At 40.8% G+C, this 8,257-nt stretch overlaps 2 pseudogenes; one reads left to right on the top strand and one right to left on the bottom strand.

Annotated features, from left to right (window-relative positions):
• Nucleotides 1-639: 639 nt before the first annotated feature.
• On the bottom strand, nucleotides 640-758 carry LOC148480754 (5S ribosomal RNA; annotated as a pseudogene).
• Nucleotides 759-7,911: 7,153 nt separating this feature from the next.
• Nucleotides 7,912-8,030, top strand: LOC148480753 (5S ribosomal RNA; annotated as a pseudogene).
• Nucleotides 8,031-8,257: the final 227 nt, after the last annotated feature.

Here is an 8,257-nt window from a genome sequence, read left to right as displayed (position 1 = left end):
AGTTTCCTAAAAAAAAAACACTATTGGCCAATCCTTTAATCATGTGACCCGAAAAATAAGGTCAGATTTATTGGATAAAAGTAAACACGTAGTATGCAATTGCAAACATAAGAGTGCAAATGAACCTAACGCAAAATGCACATGCATTTTTAAAGTTAACACAATTAGCAACAGTACATTCACAGATAATAAACATTTCTTTGTTTTGGAAATTTAGAAAAAAAAAGAGAACAGAGAAAACACCCACGAAAAAAACAATAAAGTTTATTGACACATGAAAAAAAATAAAATAAAAAGAACAGCAAGAGTTAAACACTCTTAATTAGATAACTGACAACAAGCTAATAACAAGCTGATCGATAGTCCATGTAAACATGACATGTGACCATCAATACAACACATACGGCCGCAAACATCAGAACATAATTAGCATACAGCTCCTGACAGCTCCTGACTACGACTGCCTCGTTCGTTTGATCAGTCGGTAGCTAGAGGAGGTGCAGTGCTAACGAATGGGCGTCACTTTGTTTACGATCGACCAGCCGTACGATCGGATTTTGCGGTCGTAGCCCGTACGACCGTGCGGCCGCTACGACCGACTCTGAATGAGGTCCTTAGTCCTATTCTGCTCCTAAATATTACCTACAACACCCAATATTCCCTGGTGGTCTCCCATTCAAGTACTAATCAGGCCCAATACTGTATAGCTTCCAAGATCAGACGAGATTGGGCATATTCAGTAAGGTATGGTTGTAGGACTATATAAACAGGAGATTGGGGGTCCTGGTGTAATATAGTTAAGAGCATTATGTAGGACTAACTCAGTATGAGAAGTCTGCTTTGATAAAACAATGGACATAAATTCCAAACAAAGTATTGCACCAGCATACTTTGATTAATGAATAAATTGGTTATGTTACCTTCTAAAGTATGTATATCATATTCATATAGCCATATAAACAGATGATCTAAATGCAGGTATAAGTAATGTCAGTCTAATAGTGCCTGGGGATAATAATATCACATGTAAATGGCATTTATATAGTATTCATATGATTGTACATGGATATGCAAATCCCATATGTTTCGGTAGGGATGGTGCTAATTTATATTCCCCTAGAGCACTTAGCAGACACCATACATTTAACCAAACAATACATAGCATAATTTGTATTATTAACATGAAATACGGATGTACATTGAATATGTCATCACATGGTCACAACACACAGAGTGGTAATAAAAAGAAAAAATCAAAATCAAGTCCTCATATAGGGATTGTACTACTCTGTATTCCCCTGGAATGTTTAATAGATACATTGTTGCCAAGTAATATAGTTGTACACAGTGTGTTTTGCTATATTTATGTAACCCCCTTTACTCTCTAAAAGGCATACTGGGTTATTAACACCTTGTTACTCTTAATGTACCCACCCTTAGCATTCCTCTAAGTGGTGTACATCCACAATGTCAGTGCCTCCACCCAAGTACTTATCGTTTATGTGGGTCTACTTGGGATAACCCAATGGTTAAAATATATAGTGTGGTGTATAGATAATGTGTTAACACAATACAATACTGTATCATTTCACTTCACATTTACCAGCAATGTCTTTTCCTTCCATAGATTCCGCAGTAATGGATCTCCCACTGTAATCACTCCAGGTAAGTAAACATACAGTTAGTTGACTTGTCATATATTACTTTTATGAAGAACTTAAATGAATGTTGTTCCCATACATACTCATTCACTTTACATTTGACATAACATTAATGACAACGCAGTAACAATATTATTACAATTTACAATGCTTATACTACTACCTTGAATATGGCACCTAATATCCTAAACTTCTAAGCAATAAAGTATTACAATCATAAGGACTTAGGATATAAATATTTCAAGTTCATAAATCACAGATACTGTCCCTGGTATTAGTCCAATGGTCCTTTAACCTAGTTATGGGACTTCCTCTAGATGCAAGTGAAGTTATGGTTGTACCACAAATTAGTATTTGTATATTCCAGGTTAAATTAGAGTAAGGTTCATGCAAGAATCTATACTGATGCCTGGCATAGAAATAAACTCTTACAATGTCAGTATATATAATATCCTGTGGGATTATTCATGTAAAAGCCAGAGAACAAGGCTATGTGCCTGTATAAGATTTGAACTCCTCTTGTGGCTGCAGAATTTACTTGGAAGCTTTGTTATAGTCTGCTAAAGTAATGAGCAATTACTCTCCTAAATATCCATTTGTTACACTGTAGCTTTTGCTGTTCCCAATATACTGTAGTAATACTCAATACTATATAATAATATTATAGTATTGAGTATACTCAATATTATAGTGCAACTGTCTCTGAGATTCCTCTGGCTCAAGTTACACTGTATTCAGGTACTGTTTTAGACCCTGGATTAACTCTACAGAATGTAATTAGAGGTTTCCTCTGATATAGTCTAAAAGGTATACGGTATATCTATAGTTTCTCTGGTATGAAGCTTGTTAATTGCTCCTCTTAGACAAATGTGTATTTAATTATACAGCTGTGGTAGAACCACTGTAAAGAGCACCACTAGTAGATAAATCCTCTAGTGCTCCTTATGATCCTGGGATATAAGCCTCTGTCCCTATAGAGCCTCTTTGCTGCCACTAGGGATATCTGTGTCTGTGTGAGTGCCAGGTATTAATTACTCACAGCCCGAACAGTACAGCTGATGCCGTCCATCTGACACTGGAGCTGCCTCGCCTCTCAGTCTCCGGCTCTCATGGGCTGCAGCCTGACCGGCTCCCAATCAGCAGCATATAGCAGCGGTGATTGATGGCCCTGCAGCCGCTGAGCTCATAGCTGTGCGCCGGCTCACCTCGCAACAAGCGCCGATGGGCAACAGCACTACCGCCTCCTCCAGCAGGGAACGCCCCCATCGGCGCGGGTCCCTCCACTCCTCTCTGCCGCTGGGACCACCTGCTGTGACGCCGCCTCTCCTGCCAGACAGGGTGAGTACCGCTGTCAAACCTTCTTCCCCAGCTCTGGCTGGGCTCTCTCTCCGGCTCTGCTCCCTGTGCCTGGCTGCTCATCGCCGCTCACTGGCTGCCCGGGTCACAGGAGGGAGGGATCAGCAAACTGCCTGTCAGCTGCAGTGTTGCCAACTCTGAAATGGAAAACAAGCTACCTATAAGTAAAAAACAAGCCCAAAACAAGCCCAAATCAATCCTAAAAAGCCCAATAAAAAAGCCCAATTTATGGGGGTGTCTCTTTGTCCTCACTCTCTCCCTGCCTAACTTTCTTTATTCCCCCTCTTCTCTAACCTAAATATTTTAGTGTATGCACAGCCTTATCTGCCTATATTGCTTTTCTCCCTCTATACCAGCCACCATATTTTTACCTCCTCCCTCTTTTCATACCTCATTCCCTTGCCAGTCTTCAGCTGGGTACACACTTGCCGATGTGTGTGTCCAGCGATGCGACACCCGACCACGCAATATATATCGGGCGGTCAATACTTGATGTAGTGACCAAAAGTCCCATATGTCGGGCACTGGCTCCATCCACTATGCCAGCATCGGCATTTGGTTCGTTCCCTCGGCCCTACATGCAGGCAAAAGGAACGTCCCCGATGGACGACCCGCGGGATTGCGCAGGGTCATGCATAGTGGTTACACACTGGCCGATGTGGATGATATGTCAGCCCAATCAGCAGGATCAGGTGACAAATCATCTAGTATGTACCCACCTTTCCTTTACCTGACTCTTCTTCTCTGCATTTCTCTCACCCTTTTCTTTACCTCCTTAATTCCTGTCACCTAATTCCATTAGCCCCTCTTTTTAACAGCCTCAGTAATTTTAACTCACCCCCATGTACCTGCCTCATTTCTATCATCTAGTTTACCTCTCCTTCATGCCTGCCCCCTCCAACTTCACCCTGTCCACTGACTACTGCCCTCTATTCCCCAGACACAACCTTCCCCCCCCTCCCACACACACACACACACACACACACACACATATTTACTTACCTCCAGGGGTGCCTCGGCAATGCACACAACAAAAACAAGCTCAAAAACTAGCAGCCTTAAAAAAAAAACAAGCCCAAAAACAAGCAACTTGCAAAAATAACAAGCCCAATTCCACTTGTTATAAGCGGACTTGGCAACTATGGTCAGCTGCTGCTAACAGCTGTTATATATCCTCCCTTTCACCGGATCTTCTTTTCCTGATAGGAACCAATTCACTTCCACCTATATTACTCCACCCCTTTTCCTCCAGTGCATCCAACACACTGTAGCACCACCTCACCACAGAGATAAAAAGTACCACATAAATTGATATGTTAATACATTAAATACATATATCATGAATTGTGACTATACATATATATATTTGACCTCATAAAGTGTACATTTATAAATATTACATAGATTTATAAGTACAGTTCTTATTTTAACCCTTAACCAGGGTTACATTTACAATGGATACAAGTGTGTCTCAAAATCATCACACAGTGATAGTAAACAAGAGCCAAATAGGTTATTCAAATCTATTCCCCTGAGTTTACAGCAGTACATCCACTGTGCTGCCACAATAGTCAGATCATAAATGAGCCTGTGTAATCAGATGCCTTCAAGAAAGCATGAGCCATAGGGCAGACAGGTCTCCAAATTATACTATAAGAGATCAGAGTGCTGTATCTCTGTTCATGCGGAGTTTAATAAGCTGAACTGATACGGTGGCCAGACAGCAAGTGTACATATGTATCAGGGTCACCGTGCGGGGGTCTGGTCCGTTCACTGACCGGACCTCCTCTGGTACGGAAGGACGGCCGTTTCGCCTGGTTGGTGGCTTGATCACCTCTCCATTCTGGGTTCCTGTGCAGACTGTGCTTATAACCCTAAGAAGAGGTTACTCAGAGAAAGAGGTTAGGGTGTGTTGCACACATCATCAGGTGTGCTAAAAAGGAACAGCTCCTATTTATTTGGGCTGACAATATACATCACACCAGAGTAAGGCTCATAACTATGCCTATAATTATATAATTCATTGCATATTTACACGTCAGTTTAGAAAATCATAGTAAAAAATCTCCAAGCACCCAATAAAATTACTTAAACACAATTTAGCAGTATAAGTTTTTTTGGGGTTATAGACAAAAGATAAAGAAATAGAACAAATTCATTGCTGATAAGTGATGTCCAAAATATTCACTATTTATTTTATTTATTTATTAACAGTTTCTTATATAGCGCAGCAAATTCCGTTGTGCTTTACAATTTGAATCAGGATTAACATTATACTGGGTTGTAAAAGACATACATACATGACATACATAAGGGTAAGAGGGCCCTGCTCGCAAGCTTACAATCTATAGGGAAATAGGTGTTGATACACAAGGAGAGGTGCTATTGCAAATTGGTCCAGCCCAATTGCAGATTTTCTTGGTGGGCTGTATAATCCAATCACACTGGAAAGTTGGCCTAGGGTTAGGAGGATGTTCAATTGAAGAAAGAGAAGATGTGATAGGTGTTTACTATAAGAAGAGAGTTAGATAGGGAGCTATAAAAGGTTAGGTGGGCGATCCTGGAATCTGATAAGCTTGTCTAAAGAGGTGAGTTTTCAGAGAGCGCTTGAATGTTTGGAAACTAGTGGAAAGTCTTATTGTGCATGGGAGGGCATTCCACAGGGTGGGTGCAGCCCGAAAAAAGTCCTGTAACCGTGCATGGGAACAAGTAATGCGCAGGGATGAGAGACGCAGATCTTGTGCAGAACGGAGATGTCGGGTTGGAAGATATTTTGAGATAAGCGAAGAGATGTATGTTGGTGTGGTTTGATTAATAGCTTTATGTGTGAGTGTAAGTATTTTAAATTGAATACGGTAGAAGACCGGCAGCCAATGGAGGGACTGACAGAGTGGATCAGCAGACACTGAACGTTTGGTGAGAAAGATCAACCTCGCAGCTGCATTCAAAATGGATTGTAGTGGGGAGAGCCTGTTTTTGGGAAGACCAATAAGGAGACTATTGCAATAGTCAATGCGGGAAATTATGAGTGCGTGTATAAGAGTTTTTGCAGTGTCTTGCGTAAGATATGGTCGAATTTTGGCTATGTTTCTTAGATGTATGTAACAGGATTTAGAGACAGATTGAATGTGGGGAACAAAAGACGGTTAAGAATCAAGGATCACACCTAAGCAGCGAGCTTGTGGGGTGGGGAAGATTGTCGAGTTGTCAACAGTAATAGAGATATCAGGTTGGTAATTGCTATTGGCTGGTGGAAATATAATTAATTCTGTTTTGGATATATTAAGTTTGAGGTGGCGAGATGACATCCAAGATGAAATGGCAGAGAGACATTCAGTGACACGGACCAGCACAGATTGTGACAAATCTGGGGAGGATAGGTAAATTTGAGTATCGTCCGCGTACAGATGATACTGAAAACCAAAAGAGCTGATTAGTTTGCCAAGAGAGGTGGTATATATTGAGAAAAGCAGAGGACCTAATACTGAACCTTGTGGTACTCCAACTGATAGAGGTAGCGAAGTGGAGGTAGAATCAGAAAAGCGAACAGTGAAGGAGCAATTAGATAAGTAAGATGAGAACCAAGAAAGGGCTGTGTCTTGAAGACCTAAGGATTGTAGTGTTTGTATGAGAAGAGAGTGGTCAACAGTGTCAAAGGCAGCAGAGAGATATAGAAGAATTAGGAGTGAGTAATGGCCTTTAGCCTTGGCAGTGACCAGATCATTTACTACCTTAGTCAGTGCTGTCTCAGTGGAGTGTTGGGAACGAAAGCCTGACTGAAGTGGATCCAATAAGTTGTGGGTGTTAAGAAAGTGTGTGAGGCGAGTGTAGGCAAGTCTTTCCAGTAGCTTGGAGGGGCAAGGTAGCTGGGAGATAGGACGGTAATTTGAGAGAGAGTTAGGGTCAGAATTTTGTTTTTGCAAAATGGGAGTGATCACTGCATGCTTGAACAGTGATGGAAAGATACCAGTAGAGAAAGAGAGATTACAGATTTTAGTTAAGTGTGGAATGAGCACAGGAGACAGAGCTTTACTGATTTGTGAGGGTATAGGATCAAGAGGAGAGGTAGTAGAGTAGGAGGATGAGAAGAGTGTAGCTACTTCATCTTCATTAGTGGGGTCAAATGATGAGAATGTGCCACTGGGTTCAGGTAGGGAATTGAACAAGACCCTGGCTGAGGAAGTGCATACCATTTCATTTCGGATATTATCAATCTTGTTTTTGAAATAGGAAGCAAGATCTTGTGCACTGATAGTAGCAGGTGGGTTGGGTGATGGAGGGGTAAGAAGTGATTTAAATGTATTAAAAAGTCACTTGGGGTTAGAGGCTTGGGCAGAGATAACAGATTGGAAATATGTCTGTTTGGCATTATCCAGTGCATTACGATAAGAGTGGTAGATCATCTTATATGTGAGGAAGTCACTTGGAGTATGAGACTTTCGCCACTGCCGTTCTACTTTACGTGAGAGTTTTTGTAGCTGTCTTGTGAATTTGGAATGCCACGGTTGACGTCTAAGTCTACGCGGAATGTGATGGGTAGCTGGAGCTACTTCATCAAGGGCTAGTTCTAGGGTCTGGTTCAGGTGTGATACAGCAGTCTCAGGAGAAGTGAAAGTAGAAATAGGTAAGAGTGAAGACTATAATCCCCAGGCACTATTAGACTGACATTACTTATACCTGCATTTAGATAATCTGTTTATATGGCTATATGAATATGATATACATACTTTAGAAGGTAACATAACCAATTTTATTAATTAATCAAAGTATGCTGGTGCAATACTTTGGAATTTATGTCCATTGTTTTATCAAAGTGGACTTCTCATACTGAGTTAGTCCTACATAATGCTCTTAACTATATTACACCAGGACCCCCAATCTACTGTTTATATAGTCCTACAACCATACCTTACTGAATATGCCCAATCTCATCTGTTCTTGGAAGCTATACAGTATTGGGTCTGATTAGTACTTGGATGGGAGACCACCAGGGAATATTGGGTGTTGTAGGTAATATTTAGGAGCAGAATGGAACTAAGTGTATAATAGCAGGGACATAAGGACATAAAGCGCAATGGAATATGCTGCGCTATATAAGAAACTGTTAATAAAATAAAATAAATAAATGAGTGATTACATTTGATTTGGTTTATGTTTATTTCAGGATCACCATGGGTACAAAACTCCTGTATGATGTGAATAAATAATCTAGAATTTATAGGAGCACGATTACTCGGAAT

The sequence above is a fragment of the Taudactylus pleione genome, unplaced genomic scaffold, assembly GCF_031769625.1.
Source record: "Taudactylus pleione unplaced genomic scaffold, aTauple2 ptg000602l, whole genome shotgun sequence".
In the NCBI taxonomy this organism is placed as follows: Eukaryota; Metazoa; Chordata; class Amphibia; order Anura; family Myobatrachidae; genus Taudactylus; species Taudactylus pleione.
Note: the sequence above shows the minus strand (reverse complement) of the source record. Positions and strands in the feature narration are given on the sequence as shown.